This window comes from Triturus cristatus, chromosome 8 (assembly GCF_964204655.1).
Source record: "Triturus cristatus chromosome 8, aTriCri1.1, whole genome shotgun sequence".
Lineage (NCBI taxonomy): Eukaryota > Metazoa > Chordata > Amphibia > Caudata > Salamandridae > Triturus > Triturus cristatus.
In genome coordinates, this window is record NC_140591.1 from 804,204,879 (window position 1) to 804,220,247 (window position 15,369).

A 15,369-nucleotide genomic window follows, 5' to 3' on the forward strand; every position below is an offset into this window, starting at 1 on the left:
GGAGCAAGAGAATAGACAGAAAACTAAAACACCCCCCACTTTGAATCAAAGCTCTGTTGCCAACATGCAAGCGAAGCAAGTGAGCCTAACTTTCCGTAGAAGAGATCCCTTGACTCTGCAATCCAAGCATCTATCCATGTATTACAGCCTGAGTGGAAAACATGCCCAGGCTCCCACTGCCTGTCTGAGCGCCGAACCACAGCGCTCAGACTAATCTCGATGGTGCATTGCAGCGTTGTGATTGGCTATGGGTCGCCTGGTGGTTCCTACTTCCTGGCCGGGACAGACGACGGAGGAATGACGGGCGGAAATGGGTTAAGCAGGTAAGTTTTTTTCCCCCTTTTTTTTTTTTTACTCTTCTTTACCCCTGCCTCCTCGCCCCAGATCGGTGCCGGCCACCACTGGTCACTTTGACATTTTCCCCAGTGTAGTTGTGGGTAGAATTGATCTCTAATCCTTCCGCCCGCTGTATTACGTTGCATGAAGCCTGAACTGCTGACCGCGTCATGGCGTACTACAAAATTGATGATGCATACTCCAATGCCACCAGGCCCGCAGCTTACCGCCGATTATTACGAATATGTAGTCGTAATGGTGTTTCCTGTACAGCGGTTCCCCGACAGCAGTAGGCCTTTGTGGTAAGCTCTCAGCAAAGCAACAGAACAGCGGATACAAAAACAACACAGCTAACATCCACTGGCCAAGTGGACACACCTGAAAATCACACTGTAAAACACACCCCATCCCAGACCATGATCCTTTGCCTCTCCACTGCAGCACAGCAAGACTGAGACCACACCTTATCCTGAGACAAGGCATCCCTTTTTCCCCTATCACATTTAACACTATCCTTACTTTTTCTTGACATTTTCCTAATATCCCTTGTTTTTTTAGTCATTGTCACACATTTTATTTTACAGTCCTGTTATGGCAAAAAATCCTTGTTTTTCAGAGGTTGAGTTGTCAGTCATGGTGGATGAAATCATAAGAGTAAAGCCACAATTTAAACAAGTCGAACATAATACTCTCAGTAAGAAAAAGGATAGTCAACAGAGTGAATGCTGTGGGTACCACCCTGCGCACAAACGTGCAAATTGCGAAGAGGTGGAATGACAACTTGAGGGGGAAGGTGTGGTCCCTGGCCTACAAGTAATACCTGGAGGCCCAGAGGACTGGCAGCAGCCCAATTAAACTCTTTCCCTGGGAGGAGAAGGTCGTGGCCAGCCTGCATTCAGAGGGCTTGACGGGAATATCTGGGGCAGTGGAGTCTGGTAAGTTACACCTCACTAACTTTTAAAACACTTCAATGTCTTGAATGCTCTCATCTCAGCTTTTGCTATTGTGTTGTCTATCTACTCTCCTGACATGCAATCCTCAGAGATGTATGATTCTCAGTGTCAATGTGTCTTGTTGCATTTAAGATCACATTTATCAATCTCCATTACATGCCACGGGTTGGAATGCTGTCTTTAAGTGCATTACCATAATAATATCATCCCAGGACCCATGATATATGTACATGTATTGTCCAGCCCAATTGCATTTTGCCAACTGGTATGTAAAACTAACCAATTTGTCAAGTGTTGGGAAGTCGAAACTGTAACAACTGCAACTACCATTATGCCCTGTGTCTGTAACAGAAAACAAGATGCCATAGTAATCTTGCCCATTCTCACTGGTCTGACATGTAACAACCAATGTTCACTGCTCACGGAGTACCCCATATGTGTAGTGTTGGGAAATCGAGATTATAACAACTACCATGATGCCCTGTGTTTGTAACAGAAAACAAGATGCAATAGTAATCTTGTCCTTTCTGACTTGTCTGACATGTTACAACTGGTGTTCAGTTCTCATGGACTGAGCAATCTACATACAATGCTATGCTCAGAAACATGCCTGCCAATTTAGCTTGCTGTTGTCCTGGTTTCCTTAACTGAAACTATTGATTGAATGAGTGACACCATACCAAGTGTGTGCCTCAAATATTTGTAAGGCATTTGTCTAAGTCAGATGATTAGAAGTGGCAGGTGACCCATTGACTCTGCACTGCTCACATGATGACCAATGCTAAATATAGAACCAAGTTGTGTGTTCTCCTGTATTGTACACAATTAGGCATTGGAACGGTCAGATACACAAGTGACTCCTCCGCTGTGTTGACTAAAATGTTTGTGAGATTTCATGTTCATTCCTTATTTCAAAATGCAACATATCAACACATCTAATGAGCTGTTCAATTCAACTACATGTAATGAATTTCTCCAAAAGTCTTCTAAACCAGTTCACTATTGCGGAAATTAATCAATATAGTAATCTCTACCTATTTTGTGTTTGGTATGTCTCTACTTACTTTGACACAAAACATTTGGATATAGATACCACACTTCCACCATTAACAGTGTCCTCTATTTCACAACAGTTCGATCTGGCCCAGCACCTGGGCAGAGCTTAGACACCGAACAGACTTCAACTACACCCACGGATGAAGTACTCAGGGATGACAACATTCCTGGAGATATGGACATGGATGACAGTCCTGACACATCTGGTCTGCCTGGGCAGATGGCAACAGTGAGTCTATCTGTCCCCACAGCAACACCTCCCACCCCAGCTGCAACACCTCAGCCAACTCCAGTCACCTCATACTTTGCATCTAGCACAGTTACTACCATCTTGTGCCCCCCCCCCCAGTCCTGGATTCTGAGGTGAGAATCACCAGCCCAGTCACAGAGCAACCAGGACCCAGGAGGAGAGGGCATCCTGTGCCAAGAGCACAGACTCATGGGGGTGGGGTAGGGGTCGTAGGAGGGGTACTGTGGGCCCACAAAGTGAGGCCACTGAGGCCACTCATACCCAGGCCACCATTGACCAAGTCTTGGGAGCCTCTCAGGACTCCAAAGGCCTGATGGGACAGGTACTAACTAGAATCAGGGAGATGAAGCAGCTGCAGAGAGATGTATACCAGGAGGTTGCAGGCATCAACACCAACACCAACATGGGCTCTCTCGTTTGGGTGCTGCAGGTCATTAACACAACCCTGAGGAGGGCTTTTTCACCACCATCAACCTCTTCCTGTGGTCCAACTACATCCGGGCCATCTACATCTGCAGCAGCCACAGGAAGGGAGGCCCTGACAGAGGAACACATGCCTGCAGACACCCCTGTCTCTGCAGCAGTAGATCCTACTCGCAGGGCTGGACGTCCACCAAATAATCCAGGAAGTGTGGATGGCAAGACCCCCACCTCTGCCAGCAAGAAACCTTCCATCTAATTTCCTCCAGTGTGTGTGTCGCACATTCACTCTGTGGACTGTTTCTGGACACCTTTCCCTTCCTGATGGGAGAAGTATTTTGGACTCTGACAATTTGGCATATACAACTATGTTTTCATTCACCATAACTGACTTCATCACTTTTGGTTTTCACTGTTTTGTTTTGTACTATGTTTTTTTCCTCACTGTTCGCTGCAATAAATACTCTAGTTAGACACTCTTTGCCTGATGTATTATATTTCACACCTAGCACTGTATATATCTACTCCCAACTGAACTTTACAATGCCAAAAATATCAGCTTGTGTAATCATGGATATGTTGCATGGATACAGTGTTTAGCTCAGGATCACAAACATGTCACCCCTATGCATACATACAAGTGTATTGTCTCATGACATCTTTATTCCATTGTTCCAACAATAGGCATCAGGTCAGCAACATAGTAATGTATACATGGCTCAAATATTGTGTTTCAATGATCTTATTTTCAGGTGCAGACCGTAACAACATGGAAGGAGGGGACACATCAGAGAAGTTCCAATTGAATAGGCAAATTTGTGTATGTAGTCAGCTGCAGCCATGTTGCCAACCCCACAAAAGGAATCCCACATCACTAACACCAATAAACAGACACATGGCAGTACAACAATTTCTGATCACAGGATCATTCCAATGCAGTGTAGCTGCATTTGGTGGAATGTCACAAATAAATGTCAGTGGTGTACCGCAAGCACAGTGGCCTACAATGAGGAGACACATCAACAGCTACATACAGTTTCCCCGCAATGATGATTTAGCCAATGTGAAGGAAGACTAGAATGTTTTGGCCCCACAAAACATTTTGTTGGAGCAAATGATGGCACACATATTGCATTAGGTCCACCACACAACAAGGAACAAACCCAATGGATTCCTCTTATGTTCCATCCTGTTGCTGTGCAAGCTGTCTTGGTACAGGATTTGTACACCCAAAGTCTGCGACAGTTATTCCCAGGAACAACCCATGTCCCCTTTGTACTTGCAAACGGCCTCATATAGCCGCTAATGTCACAATGCTGAAATGTCCAAATGAGGTTAACAAGGTGAAGATACCTAAAACAGACCAAAACCAAAAGATAAGCTAGGAAACCACACATATTAAACATTTCACATTGTCCACTTCTGGAGACCACATTCCATGACAAAATATCAAAGCAGAACAAATCATCTGCAACAAATGACTATTTGTCAAAAACTCATCCACAAGCACTTTTCACCAGGATTTTCCAGAGTTTTACCTTCCTAAAATGTTGCCTTAACATACTTATCACCTCATTACAAGAGTTGCTGTAACAGGCCAAGTCATGACATTTCACAAGATACTTAAACTCGTGAGAAGAAGTTTTCGATGAGATCCGGACGCAAGTCAGCTCCTTCCTCATCACCACTATCATCATCATTTGACATTTCAGAATCCTCACCTGGTGGCACTTTGTGGTCTCCATCCTCTACGATGTAAGGGATGTTCCATCACAGGGCGATGTTGTGAAGTATGTAGCAGGCCACAGTAATTTGAACACCTTCCCGGGTGAGCAGAGCAGAGGAGGGTTCCCCATGTCTTATCCAGACATCTGAATCTGGCCTTCAGCAGCCCAATGGCCAGTTTCACTGGTCGCCGTGTTCTTCTATGGGACTCATTGAAGCGGACTTCCCTTGGTGTTGTTTGAGTTCTCCGCTGTGCCATTGGGATACGGTGAGTCTCCTAGAGGGAAGACAGACATAAGTGCAAAAAATAGCTACACAGTTGTAGATCATGGTACTTGACATTACCAACACAAAGTTAGGACACATCAAACTTATCAACAAGCCCAGCCCTCTCCTGTAGTAGTTGTGACTTCAGCTGAGTAATGGTGCTGTTCCGCAGTATGACGAAGTCATGAGCTGTTCCTGGGAACCAGGCCTAGACGTTTGAGATGTACAAATCTGGTAAAATTGATAGAATGGAAGTGCTTCTTGTTCTGGTAAACTTGTTTCTTGCCTTGCGGTGGTATTAGGAAAATATGGGTGCCATCAATGGCTCCGACCGCATGTAGGATGCAACTAAATCCATAAAGGTCACCCTTCACATTGGCTACATCATCAGTTCTGAGGAACTGAATGTAGCTGTCAATGTGTCTCATCATTGCTGTAAGCACGTCTTGTAGTACACCAGTGAACATTGGTTGTGACATACCACCAGATATACCCACAGTGTATTGAAAGGAACCTTTGGCCAGAAAATGCAATGCTGCTATAACTTTCACATGGGGTGGGATAGATGTAGGATTAATGATTTAAGGATGGAAATCAGGCTCCAACTGATGATACAAATCCTGTATTGTTTGCCTATTCAAACAGAACTTCTTTATTGCATCCCTTTCTTCCATGGTCTGGAAATGGACGGTACACTGGAGGATGTGTTCTCCTCCCTCTCCTAGGGTACCTATGTATGGAGTGAAAACAGTTTTGTAAGATTGGACGCAATGTCCACAGTAACATATGTGATGAGTCACCCAAAATTAGTGTGGCAACACATAACTAGTAAAGAAAACAAGACACATAATCCACAAGATAATTGTCTTCTGTCCAACATCCACCAATAATTCCCATTGTGTTCTTCACATTCAAATAATACATTCAGACCTGTCTTAGCACAATAGTGTTATTTTTAGGAAAAACCATCAACTGCGGTGTACAGTGCATCTCACACATTTTTAATTTATGCACAGTAATGCACTACACAGATGAATTATGTCATGGAAATCACATGGCAATGGTGTAGGCCTTCTTTAAACATGCCAGCCCTCATTTGGTGTGATGGTGACGCACTTAACATTCACCTATACTGTACTTACAATCGCTAAAATGGGGGTGCCTGGCCTTTCATATTGGACAATATGAAACTGCCACCGCCAGTGGAAGTTGACCACATGGTGGGTGGTTTCCTCCACGACGCACACATCCATAGGCTATTGTTGGTGATTGTGATGGTAGAGGGCCAATGGCTGTGTCTATCTTCGCTGATGATCGCATACATGTACGCAGTGGTTTGAAAAATAGCTCACTTGCCTCCAGACACTTCTGGTATCAACAACACCTCCATTTTAGCTGCTTTTTGCCACCTCTGGGAGCAATCCTGCCAGGCCATACCGGTGAGAGGGCCCCTGAATTCTCTCCAGAGGAGTTCGAAACACTGGTAGATGAGGTGCTTCCCATTTATGGCCAGCTCTGTGGCTCACCAAGAAAACAGGTACCCATTTTACATAGATTTTTCTCTGATTAACTTCATCCTTTACATTCCCACATGCTACAACGTACCTCTGAGACCCAGGGTGAATCCTGAACTATCTTGTAACATTTTGTGGTCTCTACATCAGTCAATGCTGTAATCGATTGTGGCGCACTGTATATTGTGTACCTAACATTATCATTGTGATGTGTGGTAAGCCCTAGATTTTACCTGTGTTGCATGGACATATCTATGCATTTATACGTATCATGGTACATAAGACCTGTTTGTTAATCAGATCATGGTAAATGTGCTCAGTAATGTACAGGCTTTACGGCATGAGTTGTGTATGTATACGTTAAGAAGCAGTTGAGGATGAGGTTAGCTATGTGTACAGTCCCACATATCACTCAGCCTAGATCAGGGCTCACGAAAACGTTGTCTGGGAGCTAGCTATGCCTCCCAGACATCTTCAGAGTGCCACACAACCATGAGGTCACGTTTCGGATGCCCATTAGATGTGCTTTCATGAAATTCAGTGGTGGAAAGGTTATGTTCATGTCAGAACATAATGTTCGGTATGCAGAGAGCAAGGTCTGTCAATGAGCTGTGGCAGTACCTCTGATGCACAGGGTAATCTCCCTGTAGACCTGCAGATCTTTGGATGTTCCCCAAATGAGAATTTCTGAACAAATAGTAGCCCTGATTGCTATTACTTGATCTACATTTGGAATGGTGACTGAGGTAACTCCCAGACCTGATACTTCTTTCCATTGACCCACATTGAAAATGTGTGTCATTTACTTGTGACAGGCCCCTTATTCCCACAGGCCTTTTGACACTTGTCCAAAAGTCAGGCTTGCACTGTACAGGCCTATTTCACATTTGACACGATACCAGTGCAGATAGTTGGTTACTTCTGAAGTGAAATAGATATGTGAATCACCATATATGTGACAATAAACAGTACAAACAAGAAATACAATGTTATGTTGATATTATCTCTGTGACAGTGCTATATACGGAAAAAGGTGTGTTCTGTGATGACAGAACATGCCACATAAACTCAATCATACGTAGTATGACATTCCATTAAGTAGTCCACATCCCCAGACAGGAAGCTCTTAGTGACACACATTCCAGCCCTTTCTTTGTGACCGAAGTGTTAGGATGTAGTCTATACTATGGTACCAGGCTGTATATGTACCGTATGTATCAGGTCAATGGGCCTGGTTGTAAAAGGATCTGTACAGTCATGTAAAAGTAGTTTACCCTTAAGTGGGTCACAATGGTGTTTTATGTTTCATAGAACCTCACATCACAGTACATGTAGGATGGCCCCACGTGATGTTAGTGGGCTGCTTAGATAATGTAGGCATGTTACATTGCCAACTTTATGTGTTACAGGCATGCATTTTTCCATCAATTTTGGGGATGGCCCATGTGCAGTGCACAAGAAGAGTAACTGTGTAGGTCTGGTAGTTGTTGCATGCTGCTGTGCCTATTGTCTTTATTACCAGGAACATAGCAGAGTCCAGTCCACACCCAATTTACTGTCTTGAGTAGACACATGGCTGACTATAGTGACAAATCACCTCATGTCCTTTGATGTTCTGGGTGACACTTGTACCAAACAGGCCACTTTTCTTTCTTTTTTCTTTTTTAGTTTTATATAGCGCTAACTCGACGAGAAGGTATCGGAGCGCTTTGCATGAGCACCAGTTGTGTTACAAACGGACACATTCATTTTGTTAGGCACAGGGAGATTAAAGGATTTGCCCAGAATCACAGGATGTTGAGCGTCCCTGCGGAGACTCACACCCAGTTTCCCAGCTTCGAGATCGACCGCTCTAGCCGTCGGACCACATCCTCTCCACTTGTGTTCATTGTGTAAGGAGTGATATTCCGTCACTACAGTCTCACATGTGTTGGTGGCCCTCTGCCATGTGACATGGCAAACAGTGGGCATTGGATGCAGTGACTGGGCAATACTTACCATCAATAAATTGGGAATCTGCAGTGACATGAGAGTGCCAACCTCACAGGTGCCATCAGTAATGGTGCCTATATGTTAGCATTTGTACCTTTTCCTGTTGTGTTTTCGTGTGCACTACTTTTGCATACCTGATCTGAGTGTCTACATAGGTTCATGTCTGAATCCTTCAGAAATGCATCTGTAGGCCAGTCTGTATTAGGAAACTGTCTTTTGTGATGGGTATACAGTTTGTGTTATCACAGATTGGACTGTGTGCACATTGGTGGGTGGGTGACACATACACTACGGCATTACTCATTGTCATTTCTCAGATCCACATGATGTAGCAATGTAGGACATGAGAGGTAAGCTTACAGTGATTTGTCACTATTGGTACTTCCATGGCATAGATGTGGGAGTTTTCAGTGATGCGAAATGCACATGTGGATTTGTGAATGTATATTCACTTACTGGTGTCATGCATCAGAGAGTGTAGGGATCATATGCAAGTGTCTACAATCAGTATTATAAGGCAATTTGTGATTGAGCTATAAAAGAGGTACTTTGATGTGCCTTCCCATTATGACAATAGTGAAGCCGCCTCTTTCTGTTATGTACATTCACTGAGCCTCAACAACCTTCAATTGTCTATTGGCTTTTAGATATGCAGTGTAAGAATGGTGGGGTCAGCAGTACCAAACTGGATTGGGGATGTTCCTAGGCCGAGGTGTTGTCTTATGCTGGGAATATTTGTGGTCCACTCTCCCACAGATTTTACCCCACATTGTGTCCAGTTTGCATTTACTGTGCTACATGTGATACATAGCAAAGATGCCAATGCACATCTTTCATTACACTTTTTGGGCAGAGGTTTCAATTGGTAAGTATCAACGGTGTGGTAAGAGTTTGTATGTTACCTGATTTCTGCTACTGCACATATTGCAGCTACATAGGTGTATTGCTTGACCATCATTTCATCATGATATTTTCATGGGTATATGTCCAGTTGTTGTATTCAGGAACTTGGGTAGATACTGTTGCTAATAAATATTCTGCCCATCATATTTGATGATATCAGGTCACTATGGTATACCACAAGGGCAAAAATATACAAGGTGATAAACTATCCGAGTACATACATCGGGATTCAGTAGAGACAAGTTCACTTATGCAATTGGAGCTGCCTGTGTTTTGACATCACTGAGAGCAACTGTTCTCAGGTCATCCAGCATGCATTCAGCATGCCAATGTTGATGACAATATAGTGGACCTTGTAGCTAGTGTCATCTGTGCACTTTCAAAATGTTGTGTGTTGAAAGTTCTTGGTCAAGTGTGTTTAGGCAGATGCAATAAACCCAATTACAATGTCATTGCAGCCTCATCACAGGCAAGCAGAGGAGATGAGGCCCACATTGTTGGGGAAGTTGCTGACCCCAGTGGTTCCAGTCATGACACTCGGGACACCGACGGAACCAGTGCCCCGTAGGGTGAGGGGAGTGCAACAGAGGACATAGACTTCAGTACAACATCTTGAAAGTCAAGATCCAGTGGACACTCCCTAGTGGTGGTGGACCAGACAGGAACTGTCCCAACACTATCTTTGCCTGCCACCCCAGTTCCATCTCCACTCTCCCTGTTGCTCCCCACACAGTTGTCCGGGCCTACTGCCCTAAGAGGGCAGCCATCTCCTTTTCCAGGCACCCCAGCCCCTGACCCCCCCACCCATCGCCACTGCCCTGAGTAAGTGGGTTGTTGGCCTCCTGAGGAACATCTCTGGAGGGCACACAGCACTACTGCCTGCCATCCAGGGGGGCAGCCAACTGCAAGAGGTTATGGCTTCCCTGCAAGGCATCCACAGTGCTATGTCTACCCTACAGAGATATGTTCAGGCTCTGACCTCCTACCTCATGACTGCCTTCCACCTATCCCAAACTTCTGCCCCACCCCCTGCCTCTTTCCCATCCAAACTCAGTATTCCCATGCCTATCCCAAGCATACTCAAACATTCTCACACACACACACACACACACACACTTCAACAAAGCACAGTCAAACATAAACACAGGCACACTTCAACAGACATAAGCCGCACACACAAACACCAGAAAAAACAGTCACAAATCCACTCACCAAACACGAATGCCCTCACAACCACCTCTTTAAACATTCCTCCAGACACCATAGCCGCACCCACAGACCCATCCCCATCATACTTCCACACAACACACCCACACCACCTGACAGATCCACTACACCCATCTTACAACCAGACACCACACCACCAGACACATCCACCACAGCCAGCATACCAAGCACGTCCACAGCACTTTCAGCCAGAAAAGGCAAACGTCCACACTCACCCACACAACAGACACCCACAGCACAAACACAACCTACATCAGACCCACGCACACTTGCACCAACAACATACACCTCCATATCTGCCAAATCCACTCCCTGTATCTCCCAAGCCCTACTACCTACATACCACCTACCCAGTCTCCCCAAGAGAGCTTCCTATTTACCCATGGCCTTACCCATGCCACGGCCGACACCCCCCTCCCAAAACCAAGAGGACCTCTTCCACACCTCAACACATCCCTATAAACCTGATGCCCCCACAACCACCACCACTAAACCCAGCCGTACTCCTTAGAAGTTCAAATCCCCTTCCAAAATCAAAGACATCCCTCTAAAAGTCAGGACCACCCCTCCCAAAACGAAACCCACTTCTCCGAATCCTGACCACACTCCTCCCAAGTGACTACATTGAGGTTCCTAGACTGCCCTATAGATGCCCCTTCTTGGGGAGTTTTCCCTGGCAGTGTTTTTGGAGACAAGCGTGCCACAGCACAGGAGTCAACAAGACTTTGAATTTTTAAATGGACACCCATTTGGCTTTGTTTTTGAGCTATTTATTTTGGACTAATAGAGAAAGGTATCTCTAAAGTGAGAATAAATCACTATTTTGATTTTCTACGAGTTTTTTCCGCCATTAATTTTGATTTGCAATCGTATTAATTTGCCAATGTTTCATTTGCCAAACCTGTTATGCAGAAAGTGTGCCCATGATGAGCTTGAAAGTCTACTTCTACAGTTTTGTTTTGTTTACATGTTACACAACCTTATTTATGATGTGGGTGATGTTTGAGAGTCTATTGCATACATTTTGCAGGTACGGTATCTTTCTGTTTCATGAAACATACATACTTATGTCAATTTCATATTGGAAACTGCACCTGGCATGTGAGACATGGGAAGGTGTCATGAAGCTTATTTCATGTTCTGTAAGTGAGGAGCTGCTGTAGTATTACAATATGAAGAACACAAATCACCTTCCATGAATATTAGATGTGGACACATTTGCAATTTTGGAGTGTGTACCTGTGCAGTGTCAGTGACCTGGCCAAAGAGGACGTCAGTGAGGTGAATTTAGTTTATACATGACAAACTGTTCTGCACAGGGACCCCCAGAATTGTTATGGGCCAAAGCCCCCAAACACCTGAAGAGGCTGTGCGACTTTTAAATGGAATCTCAATGGAAATGGAATGGATTGTGAATTACCAGCGGTTGCGTTCACGACAGTGTGTGTTTTGGACATCATCGAGCAGCAGTGGTAGAAAGTGTGCAATCGGCTCCATGGCGGACCAGGATGAGGAAAGCTGTGTGCAGCTGAATTTCAGCCTTCAATTTCTCCCTTTCTGCCAGCTCATTTGTGGTGGTTGGACCACCACAGTCATGTCGGCGGAGATACAGGTCGTGACTGGGCCGGCGGTAACTCTGGCAGTCTGCCCTCCAACAGGTGCATTGGCCTATCCCGCCGTGGTCAGAATTTCCTGGCAGCGAGACCGTGGCGGTGTTTCATCCATCTTACCGCATGTCTCGTAATTGGGAGGTCAGACCACTAACTGTGCGGCAGTGAATCAGACGCAGCTTCGACAGTGGAACTATGACAGCCAAACTCATAATCAGGCCCTAAGACTTGTATTGATGTAGACCATCTCAGCATCTTGGGATTCTAACCTTTCATTACCATCAACCATTTGAGTAGTTTGTGTTCTATTTGGACTACAAACATAGGACAAAGTAAGTGAGGCCCAAACCTCCTCAGTGCCTACACTATGGCTCACCATTTTTTATCAATCATAAGGGTGTGGTACCACACTGCTTCACCTCCCAGCACAGTTCACCCCTTAACATTATAGTAAATGCAGTTCATTTAAAATGCTGAGTTTTTGCTGAAGTGTTTCACCAAAGTTTGGTGCACGTAAGTGCTGACGTGTTTCTGGATATTATCCATCATCAGAAGAGATAGAAAACAAAATGTATCTGGGGTTGCTGAGCAAGCTGCCACAATCCTTTCAGTTCTCAGTACCTCTCACAGGCGCACAGATGCATCTCCAAAAGGTTGTCAGCAAAATTTCCCAACTGAGCTTTTTAAAACGGAAGGGGATGGGAGCAAGCACACTGCTTCACCTCCCAGCTCAGTTCACCCCTTAGCATTATGGTAAATGCAGTTAATTTTAAATGCTTACTTGAGTTTTTGCTGAAGTGTTTCACCAAAGTTGATGCAGGTTAGTGCTGACACGTGTTTCTGGATATTATCCCTCATCAGTAGAGATAAAAAAACGAAATTTATCTGGGGTTGCTGAACAGGCTGTCACAATCCTTTCAGTTCTCAGTACCTCTCACAGGCGCACGGGTGCATCTCCAAAAGCTTGTCAGCTCAATGGCAAGCCTTTTCAAACAGAAGGGGATGGGACCACACTGCTTGCTTCACCTTCCAGCACAGTTCAACCCTTAGCATTATGGTAAATGGAGTTAATTTTAAATGCTTACTTGAGTTTTTGCTGAAGTGTTTCACCAAAGTTGATGCAGGTTAGTGCTGACACGTGTTTCTGGATATTATCCTTCATCAGTAGAGATAAAAAACGAAATGTATCTGGGGGTGCTGTGCAAACTGCCACAATCCTTTCAGATCTCAGTACCTCTCACAGGCGCACAGGTGTATCTCCAAAAGCTCATCAGCTCAAGGGAACCTTTTCAAACAGAACGGGATGGGAGCACACTGCTTCACATCCAAGCGCAGTTCACCCCTTAGCAACTTGGGATTCTAACCTTTCATTACCATCAACCATTTGAGTAGTTTGTGTTCTATTTGGACTACAAACATAGGGCAAAGTAAGTGAGGCCCAAACCTCCTCAGTGGCTCCACTATGTCTAACCATTTTTGATCAATCATAAGGGTGTGGGACCACCCTGCTTCACCTCCCAGCACGGTTCACCCCTTAACATTATAGTAAATGCAGTTCATTTTAAATGCTTACTTGGGTTTTTGCTGATGTGTTTCACCAAAGTTGGTGCAGGTTAGTACTGACACGTGTTTCTGGATATTATCCATCATCAGTAGAGATAGCAAGCATTTGCAATGTAATAGGTCACGCATTTACACTAATTTAAGCTATGGGAATTGTAAATGACAATGCCTTTTATTTGTTTTAAAAACGAAAATAAAAATAAAAGGCATTGTTATTTGCAATGTCAGTAGCTCAAACTCGCGTAAATACAAGACTTACTGCATTGCAAATGCTTCTCTAAAAAAAAAAAAGTTTGGTAACATCCTGGTTCAGCACAGCATAACCAGTTGATACCAGGGACATCAGCAGCCACGTGGTGTTCCAAGACTCTCCAAACATTGTGGGAATCACAGGGATGTGGCACAGGTAGTCGAAACCGACCTTTTGCAGGGACACCATTTTGCGAAACATTTTCACAGTGTGTGCTTTGGGAATTCTAGCAATGAATACACATGGGAATCCAGGCACCCGGAGGCTTTTAACAACAATAAAGTCAGCAAAACACTGTAGTTCTTATATCGGTGGGTGATTTCCAAAAGAATACACACAACATATTAATCGGCAAGTACAGCAACAGAATGTGCAGCGAAGCCTGTGGGCTCAGCTTGTTAACTGCGAGTTGTATATACGCATTGGCACAGATTTCAAACATGCAGGGGCAGGGCTCCTCCAGCTGTGACTTGGGCCACAGATCCTTCACGATTTATATGAAAAACACCCTACACACCATAAATTGCACATTAACCAGTGGATAACAAGAGCATTTTAGCTTGTAAGTTAAAGAGCAGTCTGCCCTGTTGGAGTTATGGGGTCTACTCCTATATTTATTTGCAACTTTTGGGGATGGGTTTGTGAGTTAAAGGTGGGGGGAAGCCTCCTGCTTCCGGTAACCACCAGCTTATTAGAGAGACAGATGATTGGTGTGCCGACTGACCACTCACAAGCTGCATTTTTAGGCGCTCAAGGAACAGGAAGCAACAAGCTAGTACTGAAGTGGCAGAAGGTATTTTTGCTTGTGTTTGCATTCCCCTCACTCACACACTTTAGTTGGATAATTTGAATATTTTGAAGCATCCAGCAGCAGAAACCTTGCCGTGGGAAGCAAATTCAGTACTTTTTTTAAAAGTTGGGAATTTAATTAGGTCCTGTAAGGCAGAGATAAGAATGGGAGCAGAGGCTTGGCACACTGCTCCCTGGAGAATGGTGTATTGTGACCTTACAGGCCGGTACAAGCTAGCCAGGGAAATGGGAGGGAGTATAGTGGTCTCGAACAGAAACAGGAACTTTACCAGGCAATTCACCATTCGACCCTGGGAAAGCCAAACCCTTATAATGTGTTTCTTACCAATGTTCCAAGATTAAAGCCGGATACTAGGAAAGACAAGGACTCCCTCATAAACAAAGTAACACATTGGATTAGAACTAAAGGGCAGTGCCTTTCTGAAATTATATCTGATATAAACAATATTGAACGGATACAGCAAGAAGAGGGGAACATGGATGATGTAAAATT

At 44.5% G+C, this 15,369-nt stretch overlaps 1 protein-coding gene and 1 pseudogene across 6 annotated transcripts in view; both read left to right on the forward strand.

Annotated features, from left to right (window-relative positions):
- UBAC2 (UBA domain containing 2) overlaps nucleotides 1-15,369 on the forward strand; it is a 698,660-nt gene that overhangs the window by 50,830 nt on the left and 632,461 nt on the right. The gene's annotated exons all lie outside the window — the stretch shown is intronic.
- Nucleotides 220-3,397, forward strand: LOC146805107 (uncharacterized; annotated as a pseudogene).